This window comes from Urocitellus parryii, chromosome 6, assembly GCF_045843805.1.
Source record: "Urocitellus parryii isolate mUroPar1 chromosome 6, mUroPar1.hap1, whole genome shotgun sequence".
NCBI lineage: Eukaryota > Metazoa > Chordata > Mammalia > Rodentia > Sciuridae > Urocitellus > Urocitellus parryii.
In genome coordinates, this window is record NC_135536.1 from 90,145,193 (window position 1) to 90,155,785 (window position 10,593).

At 37.2% G+C, this 10,593-nt stretch overlaps 1 protein-coding gene across 2 annotated transcripts in view; it reads right to left on the minus strand.

Annotated features, from left to right (window-relative positions):
- Ttbk2 (tau tubulin kinase 2) overlaps window positions 1–10,363 on the minus strand; it is a 141,104-nt gene extending 130,741 nt beyond the window's left edge. The window contains exon 1 of one of the 2 annotated variants that reach the window (XM_026390552.2): window positions 10,033–10,363. The gene's annotated coding sequence lies outside the window, so the exon portion shown is untranslated. The remainder of the gene's footprint in view (window positions 1–10,032) is intronic. The other variant, XM_026390544.2, reaches the window with a different exon arrangement.
- Between the last annotated feature and the right edge of the window lie 230 nt (window positions 10,364–10,593).

Consider the following 10,593-nt stretch of genomic DNA (forward strand, 5'->3'; position numbering starts at 1 on the left):
GAAAGAATACATAGTCCTCAGGCTGGGATTGTAGCTTAGTATTTGCAGAACGCTTGTCTCGCATGCGTAGGGCACTGGGTTTGATCCTCAGCAACACATAAATAAATAAAATGAAAGTATTAAAAAAAATACATAGTTGGGGCTGGGGTTGTGGCTCAGAGGTAGAGCGCAGACCTAGCATGCGTGAAACACTGGTTTTGTTCCTCAGCACCACATAAAAAAATAAAGATATTCATCCACCTATAACTAAAAAATAAATATTAAAAAATACATAGTCCTCAAAGGTAAACTGAATTTAGATAATAATCAGACTAAGAAGAGCATGAACTTCTTTCTGTTTCAGAGGGCAAGGGGATTATAGTTCAAGTAAAAGTTCAGTTAGAAGACTATTGCTACTATTTCAACAGACTGAAGTAATAAACTGATTAAATAACTACCATGGTTTTAAGTCTATGTATGTTTCTGCTCTTCAATAGAAAAATATAAGAAATTATTTTTATCCCATAATTTTAATCTCAATGAGTATAGACTTAGAATCATTAATATAAAAAGCTTATGATGTATCTAAAGGTAATGAAAATATACTTGAAGCTATATTGGGCACAAAATACACATATTTCTAGTGATAGTGTAAGTGAGAAATATGACTCCCTTTTGAGATCTAAATATACCTACCCCACTACTTGAGCTCCTGGCCACCAGAGAGTAATAGGAACCAAATTTAGCCTCCCATCTTAAACAACTAGAAAAAAAAAAAAAAAACTAGACAAAACACATAAAAACAATGGATTTCAGACACTAGGTAATAGGCAGCACAGCACAAGGATCCATGAGAGAAGGGAAATTAATGAAGTAAGCGCTATGATTGCCCCAGGTCACTGCAAGAAAGTTTCTAAGGTATAACACAGGAATGGAAAACACAAACAGGACCCACATGTCTCAGTTATTTGAGAGAGTTAAGAGGTATGGGGAGGCCAAGGAAGCTAAAGTTTGCAAGAGAACTGCACAGATAGCAAGCTCTGGAGATCTATATATACCCAGTTCTCCATGAGACTTTAGAGGAGTACTTATAAATTCACCTTGTAAGGAAACAGTTAAGCTGGGTGTGTAGCTCAGTGGTACAGTGTTTGCCTTGCATGTGCAAGGCCCTGAATTCAATCCCCAGCACCACAAAAAATTTTTTAAAAAAGACAAAGGAAGGGCTGGGGATGTGGCTCAAGCGGTAGTGCGCTCGCCTGGCATGCGTGCGGCCCGGGTTCGATCCTCAGCACCACACACCAACAAAGATGTTGTGCCCAAGAACTAAAAAAAAAATAAATATTAAAAAAAAATTCTCTCTCTCTCTCTCTCTCTCTCTCTCTCTCTCTCTCTCTCCTCTCTCACTCTCTCTTTAAAAAAAAAAAAAAAAAGACAAAGGAAGCAGTTAACGCCAAGGAAAGAACCACTGGAAAGGGCAGGCAGAATCATTCTTGATGCTGATATGATAATCAATAGTTTGTATACTCACTTGCCAGAGTGAAAAAGACCTTTAAATATCTAGGACCTTGAATGCACAAAACTATTTTCAAGTAACTATATCCCCAAACAAATTCCAAAATATTTAAATTATTTTTAAAATCTAGCACATAACATTTTCTAGAGGTAGAAAGAATTCATCTGAGATGAAAAATACACTGGAAAAAATATACTGGACAGAATTAGCATTAGAGTAGCCAGTGGAGAAGAAAAGATTAATAATTTGAAGATATCAGAATTAGCATTAGAGTAGCCAGTGGAGAAGAAAAGATTAATAATTTGAAGATATACAAAATGAACATACAGAGGGAAAAAAAGAAAAACAAATGAAAAGAGAATTAGTAAGCTGTGGAATAACAGCAAGGGCTAACATATATGTAAAGAGACCAGAAGGAGTGAAAAAAAGAGCTCACTTACCCTTTTATTTGGTAACCTGTTTATTATTTTATTATGTCATTTTTGTAACCACACTGTCTTTAAAAGTATATTTCCATTTGTAATAGATTATTTTACCTTCTGAATACATTTATTGGGCCCAAATAAATACCATACTGGGGGTGGGGGCAGAAGAAATGACTAAATTTTTTTCAAACTTAATGAAAAACATAAAACTAAATGAGATACAGGATGGCTATCTCATATATCTCAAAAGTCAAAATATTACACTTTCTGAATTATAAAAATTAACTAAATTGTTTTTTTTAAAATAAAACATGATTAGATATAAATACAAGTTTACAAAAACTGTATGCCAGCTAAGTTTTTAAAGCATCTATTATATAAGCAGCAAAAATAAGGTTCTAGTATAGGATAAACCCAGTGGCAGTTTGTCTTTGTTTTTACCTCATAGCAAGAAGCCCTCTCAAGAGTTAGTAAGAACACCTGTAATCCCAACAGTGCAGGAGGCTAAGGCAGAAGGATCACAGGTTCAAAGCTAGCCTCAGCAACTTAGCAAGGTCCTAAGTTACTCAGTGAGACTCTGTCTCTAAATAAAATACAAAAAAGGGCCGGGGGTGTGGCTCAGTGGTTGAGTGCCCCTGGATTCACTCCCCAGTACCAAAAAAAAAAAAAAGTAAGACGACATAATAGCAAAGGAGAATGAAAATTCAGTCCCCACTCACACTGAAACTGTTCCTTCTAAACTTTCACAGGAGGCAAATTACACTTCTGGAAGCACAGAATCTATCTCTCTGAGCCCAATAAATAAATCCAAGAAAGTAACATATCTATTAAAAGTGAATAGAGTGATTAGTGGATGCTGATCCATAATGGGGGAGGGGTGGTTCCCATGGGAAAAATGGAGGAACTTTGGGCAAAGAGTAGGGAGGGGTGAGGAGGGGATATGGGGGCAGGAAAAATGGTGGAATGAGATGGGCATCATTACCCTAGGTACATGTATGATTGCACATATGTGTGATACTACATCATGTACAACCAGAGAAATGAAAATTTGTGCTGCAATTGTGTACAATGAATCAAAATGCATTCTGCTGTCATATATACCTAATTAAAATAAATAATTTAATTAATAAAAAAGAATTTAAAAAAAGTGAATAGAGGTGCTGGGGTGTGGCTCAGTGGTAGAGCACTTGCCTAGCATGTGTGAGGCTCTGGGTTTGATTCTCAGCACCACATAAAATAAATACAATAAAAGTCCGCCAACAACTAATAAAAATATTAAAAAAAAAAAAAAAGTGGAGAGAGCCAGACACAGTGGCACATGCATCAAAGTGGCTCAGAAGGCTGAAGTAGGAAGATCTCAAGTTCAAAGCCAGTCTCAGCTATTTAGCAAGGCCCTAAGCAACTCAGTGTCTCAAAATAAAAAATAAAAGGGGCTGAGGATGTGGCTCAGTGGTTAAGTACCCCTGGGTTCAATCCATGGTACCAAAAAAAAGTGAAGAGAGCCAGGCATGGTTGCACACTTTTGTAATCCCACTCATAAGGCTGAAGCACACAGTTTGAGGCAGCAATTTAGCGAGACCCCAGCAACTTAGCAAGATCCTATTTCAAAATAAAATTTAAAAGGGGAAAGGGTAGAGATGTAGCTCTGTAGCAAAGCATTTCTGGGTTCAATATCTAGGACAAAAAAAAATGCGAAAAGGAACTTTACAAGTCAGTATGGTTACAGTTACTGACAACAGAATCAAAGTGTAAACAACCTAGTTCTCCCTGGCTACAACACTAACAATACATAAACAAATTCTTTTCTTATAGAAAGTACAGTGTAACTTACATGGCCAGATTGTAAGGAAAACACTAAATAAGAGCATTCTTTATTTTTATTTTTTTTAGTTGTAGTTGGACACAATCTTTATTTCTTTTTATGTGGTGCTGAGGATAGAACCCAGTGCCTCACATGTGAGGCAAGCACTCCACCACTGAGCTACAGCCCCAGCCCAAGAGCATTCTTTGAGTAAAATCTACTATAACCAAATTAACCAAGCAAAGCATAATGTCTATGATCCTCCCAATAAGACAAAGAAATATCATAGAACCTTCTCTGTAATGACCTTTTGAAATAAGATTTTAAGTACTTAAAATTAGCAAAACTGAGGCAAAAAGAAGTTAATTAATTTAAGGTCTTATGACATAATAGAGACATAAATAGATTAAAAACTCATCTGGATGCACAACTAACAGTTTATATTCATTTGTTTAATAAGCCTTTATCAATTTAAGAGGTAGTGGTTATATTAATCTCAATTTCTAGACCAAAAATTAGGTGCCAGTATATGGTAAGATAGGTTTTCTAATTTACAAACGTATTTTTTTAATGTATAGATATTTAGTTATTATATATTCAATATTCAATAATTATTCACTTAATTATAAGTTGCTGGACTCTTAACAACAAACACATTATAACTACTTACCTGGAACATCTCTTTCTCATAACTATATACACTCTGGCTATTGATAATATCTATTTCTAACTTCAGATGGTTCAAACAGACTCTGAAACAAAAAAGGAATCCTATTAAGTACTCAAGCAATTGAAGCCTCGGAGAACCCAAAGTAGAAATCCATATTAGAGGAAGAAGTAGACTCTTTAAAATTATTTAGTGCTCAGGTATTTTGAAAAAAATTTTCTAAAGCTCTTTCTAGGATTAAATGAAAGTTTAATTTTTATTAATTTGTTTAAAAACCATTTATTTTTAATTATTAATTTATTATAGCTATAATATATTCACCAACCTATGAATCTGTCTGACAGAGTATATAGAATCATCTCTGGCTGATAAAGTTCTTCCCTCAATCCACCTCCCTGTCTCTTGGGTCTGTCTGTTACATGCTCACATCAACATTTTCCTTCATAATAATTGGAACACTTATGATTCCTTGTCACAAATTTCCACTTCCACTATACTATAAACTTCAGCAGTGAAGACACTTCTATCTTGCTGACTGCGAATCTCTAACCCTAGCAAAATTTCAAGGTAGATTATTAGCAAGTATTTAGTGAATGGATGGATGCAGTTAATGTCAATAGTTCACTGTTCCAAAGGTCAGAGAGGCTGATTTAAGTTGGTAGCAGTAGAAATGGAAAAAAGAGGTTAAGTGTAGGTAGAACCAGGAGAAACAAGGAACCAAGATTTTTGAGCTTGGGTGACTGACTAATGATACATTTATTTATAGAATGAAGGAAGTTTAAAAGACTTTTGTCTTGGATACGTCAAATTTTTCAAGCGCTCCGGATATCAAGCAGATGAAGTCTTAATCTAGTTTACTATGTTACTATGTAATTTAGCTTCCAGATTATTTTTTAAAATCAAATTTCACAAGAGACATGGGTCACGTTTTTCTCTTGGTATTTCATTTTTTCCTAGTTTCTTCTTATCTTTGCCATAACATTCATTGAAAAGTGTTGATAAAGTTATTTTGAGATATTTTAGAAACTGAGGCACTTGATGCACCAGGAAGAGGGAAAAAAAACAGAAATGTACAAGATTAATCCACAATATACAACACAAGTGAAAAACTAAAATGTCAGACAAATATTAACAAAATACAGTATTTAGATGATCATATAGCTAGAACAAAAAGGGAACTATGCAATCTCATTTTTTTAAAGGCAATTACTTTAAAATGGCAGAAAAAAAGACAAATATAAAAATATTCATGATAAAAAGCATTTGGGTGGGGCTGGAGTTGTAGCTCAGCGGTGAGCACTTGCCTAGCATGTGTGAGGCACAGGGTTCTATTCTCAGCACCACATATAAATAAATAAAATAAAGGTCCATCAACAACTAAAAAAAAATTTTTTTAAAGCATTTGAGTAAAACTAGATACAATGGCAAAAAAAAATTCTAATTCAAACATTAAAAAAAAATACTGATTTTTCAATGGCTCAGGAGGCTAAGGCAGAGGATTGAGAGTTTAAAGCCAGCCTCAGCAACTTAGCAAGACCCTAAGCAACTCAGTAAGACAGTGTCTCTAAATAAAATACAAAAAAAGGGCTGGGGATGTGGCTCAGTGGTTAAGTGCCCCAGGGTTGAATCCCCAGTACCAAAAGCAAAACAACAACAACAACAAAAATCACCTGATTCTTATTTGCAATAAAAACACAAATCCCCTGTTAAATAAATAATTGACTCTCAAAACATGGCCAGGTTCTATCTTGATAGCTTAACCAAAAAGAGCCAAGCAGCTACTTTCTATCTCTCATTCTTCAGGAGACATTAATTACACTCCAAATTTTTCTCAAAGAACAATTAATTTTTTACTTTGGGAGTTTTTACTCTGAAGTGAAAGCAGATTTCTATAACGATTTTTTAAAAAACAACTAGCAATATTCCAAAGCAATCTGAGCATGGTGGCTGTGCCTATAATCCTAGCCACTTGGGAGGCTAAGGAAAGAGGATCACTTAAGTTCAGGAGTTCAAGACAAGCCTGGGCAACATAGTGAGACCCTGTCTCAAAACAAAACCCAAAAGCATCAAAGATATTATATGCAAATGGAAAAAATCATGGGAAAAAAGTCCAAGATGTTCACAAAAATATATAAGCACTAGGTTCAATCAAGCATTGAAAGAAAAATAATAATCACAAAAAGAATAATTATGTTTAACTTAAAGTCATATAAATGAAAATGCACCAAGAGATCTGATTAAAAATTGCCTTCTAGAAAGATGAAATTTTCTTGCAAAATAGAAATTCACATTATGTAAATAAAACAATTTAAAAGATCACCAAATTTTAACGAGGACAGAAACTGTTTTTAGTAGTTAATATATATTTTTCTTTTGCCCCAAAATTTAGCTCTAAAAAGACTCAACTTTTTCATATGAATTTAAATTCTCTTTTATTAAATATAGAGTATAAAAGCACTGTGTATTATCAGTGTAAAATGATCTGTTCACCGAAACCTGAGAAGAAAAACTATTACTACCATCACTACTGTTTACAACAAGTGTGGCTAAAAACAACAAAAAGGGAGTACGATAGCCTAAAATGTGTTTAATTTTTAAAATATATATATATATATATATATATATATATATATATATATCTCGAAGATATCCTGCAAGAATAGAAAATACACAACAAGAGTGTAAATAGCATGGTCTCAAATTAAAAAGACTTTACCACGTATCTATAAATTAATTTTTCCCTATAGGCGCTATTAAAAAAAAAATGCCCGGGCACAGAGACACACATCCTGTAACTTCATTTACTTGGGAAGCTGAGGCAGGAGGATAGGAAGTTGGAACTCAGGCCGGGCAATTTATAGAGATCTCAAAATAAAAAGGGTTGGGGATGTAGCTCAGTGGTAGAACACACGTGGGTTCGTTCAATCCCTAATACTGACCAAAAAAAAAAAAAGTGGTGAAGAAAGTACACCATATTTCCCATTAATTCTCAAAGGTTATTTTTGTTTTGCTGGTAAATCTAGACCCCACTAATTCATAGTGGTCATTAAACATTTTTCCCTATTACAAATTTTTTAAATATATTTTTTTAGTTGTAATTGGGCACAATACCTTTATTTTATTTATTTTTATGTGGTGCTGAGGCTCCAACCCAAGGCCTCGCAAGTGCTAAGCAAGTGCTCTACCACTAAGCCACAACCCCAGCCCCCCTTATTACAATTTTTTATGCTACAAATATTATCTCACAACAGTATCTGAGGATTAAAAATCTGAAAGTGTCTTAGGTGGGTCATTCTAACTCAGGGTGTCCTTGCAATCAAGATGTCATTTGTATATATTACTTTTTTTTTTTTTAAATATAAGTCTGTTTTTCAAATGGCAGTGTGTCCCTTTTTTTTTTTTTAAGTGAGAGAGAGAGAGAATTTTTTAATATTTTTTTTTTCGTTATTGGTGGACACAACATCTTTGTTGGTATGTGGTGCTGAGGATCGAACCTGGGCCGCATGCATGCCAGGCGAGCTCGCTACCGCTTGAGCCACATCCCCAGCCCTGTATATATTACTTTTTAAAAAAATATTTTTATTAGTTATTGATGGACCTTTATTTATTTATTTGTTTATATGTGGTGCTAAGAATCGAACCCAGTGCCTCACAGATGCTAGGCAAGCGCTCTACCACTAAGCCACAACCCCAGCCCTATATAGTACTTTTTAAAGCTGTAGAGCATATGAAGAATTGCCTGAATATAGGTAAAAGGAAAAAAAAAAGAAAGAATTGCCTACCCACCATGAAAGTGAAATTTTGAAAAAACAACAAACTATCACTAACACATTTTTAATGCATTTTTATGTGTAAAATGCCCTCAAAGTTGTCCAAATTATAAAAGTTTAGCTTGTAACATTACATTTGAAGATATTTGAAGCTCCACATAATTGAATTCAATTTATTAAAGCAAATGAATTCTAACTTCATAAAGCTTTCCTGAAGTACTTAAAAGAAAGTCAAGACATAAATATCTGAAGTCATCCATAACACAAAAAAGAATTCACTAAATTATGTCTGAACTGTAGTAGGAGAAAAATGAGCAAGATATATTATTCTTAGTTATCTCCCTACCCATTTGTTTCAAGCTGACATTACAAATTAAATTAATGAAGCTATGGACTTTTTTTCCAAAATTGAAAAAAAAAAACACTTTCAAATATTATCATAAAAGAAAAAATATTAGAAAAACTTTTATTTATAATCATGCTTCAAGCATCCCTTTTGGTGTCTTGAAAAAAATGTTTCATACAGGAAAACAGAAGCCTCTAAATTAAAGATTCCTTCCAATATGTTTCAATTCAAATATCATCCAAGGTATTCAATACTTGTTATTTGAAATTACAGAGTTAAGACAAATTCTCCAAGATTAGTCACATTGTTATATTTGTCACCATTATGGCTTCTTTAAAAATCCAAGAAGCAATACATAGCATTCAACTCCCTCAGTTCTTTAAAATTATTCCCCATTTCTCCCACCCCACCCCGCCCCCAACGTTATTCTATCCATTTGGTCAAAAGAAAAACAGCAGATACATCTATGTTGTCTATCCTGGCAAAGCCATGTTTATATACCAATGCAACTGTTATTAATGGCTCAGAACCAAACATTGTTAACAAACAGTGGATCCACACTGTGTGTGTGTGTGTATACACATGTCCCCATTCATAACATGACCCTCCTACACACACACACACACACACACACACACACACACACACACACAGAGAGAGAAACGTGTTTCTATTGAGTAACAAATCCTCTTCACATCAAAACACCTGGTATAATAAAACTGTCCTCTTTAACGTTCAAAGAACAATTCCTAAAACTAGGTTAGAGACGAGTTAATATCAGGATTGCTGCCATCTATCAACTAATTCAAAGCAAAGTACAACTCAATGTCATTTTTAACTCTAATGAAGCCACAACTGAAACAAAATTAACTTCACTGTAAGATAAAGTATCCGGGCATCAGTACAGATTATTTACTTTTCTGATTTGACGGTACATATATGTGTAATCTTTTGTCCCTCCCTCGGAATTTCAGGGTATCAACATCATCTTTATCAAATCGAATGACCAGCAAATCCCTCAGGTCATTACTTCAGCACCCTAAGTATCAGAAAGTCCTGGCCTTCCTTGTCGTTACAATATAGCAAAGAGAGTCTACAGTCCCATGCCCCCTTCCATTATAGTGGGGGAGGCAGGATAGGAGAGAAACGCTTGTATTTCCTAACAATCCTCTGTGTTCCGTCCTGGAACCTAAATAGGCGTGAGTACAAGTGATATGTGGGTTACCCTCAGAGAAACAGACGAAGCTTAATGACCCTCCAAGTACAGTAAAAACACCCAAAGCCTCAGGGGAAACGCAGCAGCAACCCTAGGGGAAATGGGCCAGAACCAGAACGGTCTCCGAGGTGAGAGGGACGGGATTGGCACAAGCCCAAGGCGTGGAGCGACCTAGAAGTCTCCGGTACTCTCCTCCAGGTCTCCAGGGTCCGTCACTCCGCGAGGGGTGCGGCCGAAGGAGGGCGTCCGGACAGGGGAAGGGCGGGACCCAGGACTAACCCGCGGCACCCTGGGGGTTCAGGGGGTGTGTCCTACCTGGGCCGTGACGGACGCAGGGATTTCGGGTTGAGGGCTCCGGTCCAGCTCAGACCCGGGACCGGCAGGGGCCAACCCTCAGCAGGCGGGACCGCCGCCGCCTGCCCATCCCCCGCCGCCCACTGCGGCGGGACCCGAGCGCGGCTTCGCGGGCCGGCCGGCCAGCCGGGTAGTCCCCTCGGGTACTGTCCGCCTTTACTGGCGGCGGCGGCGGCGGCTGCTGCTGTTGTTGCTGCTGGTGGCCGCCCCCAGCCGCTGCTCTTGTGCCAGCCTCTGCTCCTCCTCCTGCCGCCGCCGCCGCCGCCTCGTCCCCACCGCTCCCATCGCCGCTGCGGCGACTACTGCAGCGCCCGCTGACCCGACCCGACGTTATTCTCCCCCTTCGCAACCCGGCACAGCCTAGCCCACCTGCCCTGCCAGTGCGCACGCCCACCTCTCCACCACAGGTGCTGATTGGAGATCGCTTTGCGAGCCCACAGCGTCGGTTGGCTGGTCCCATTGCCTATCACGAAGGGGGCGGAGAGTAGGACAGAGAGCGTCTCCGCCCCCACCGGAGAATTG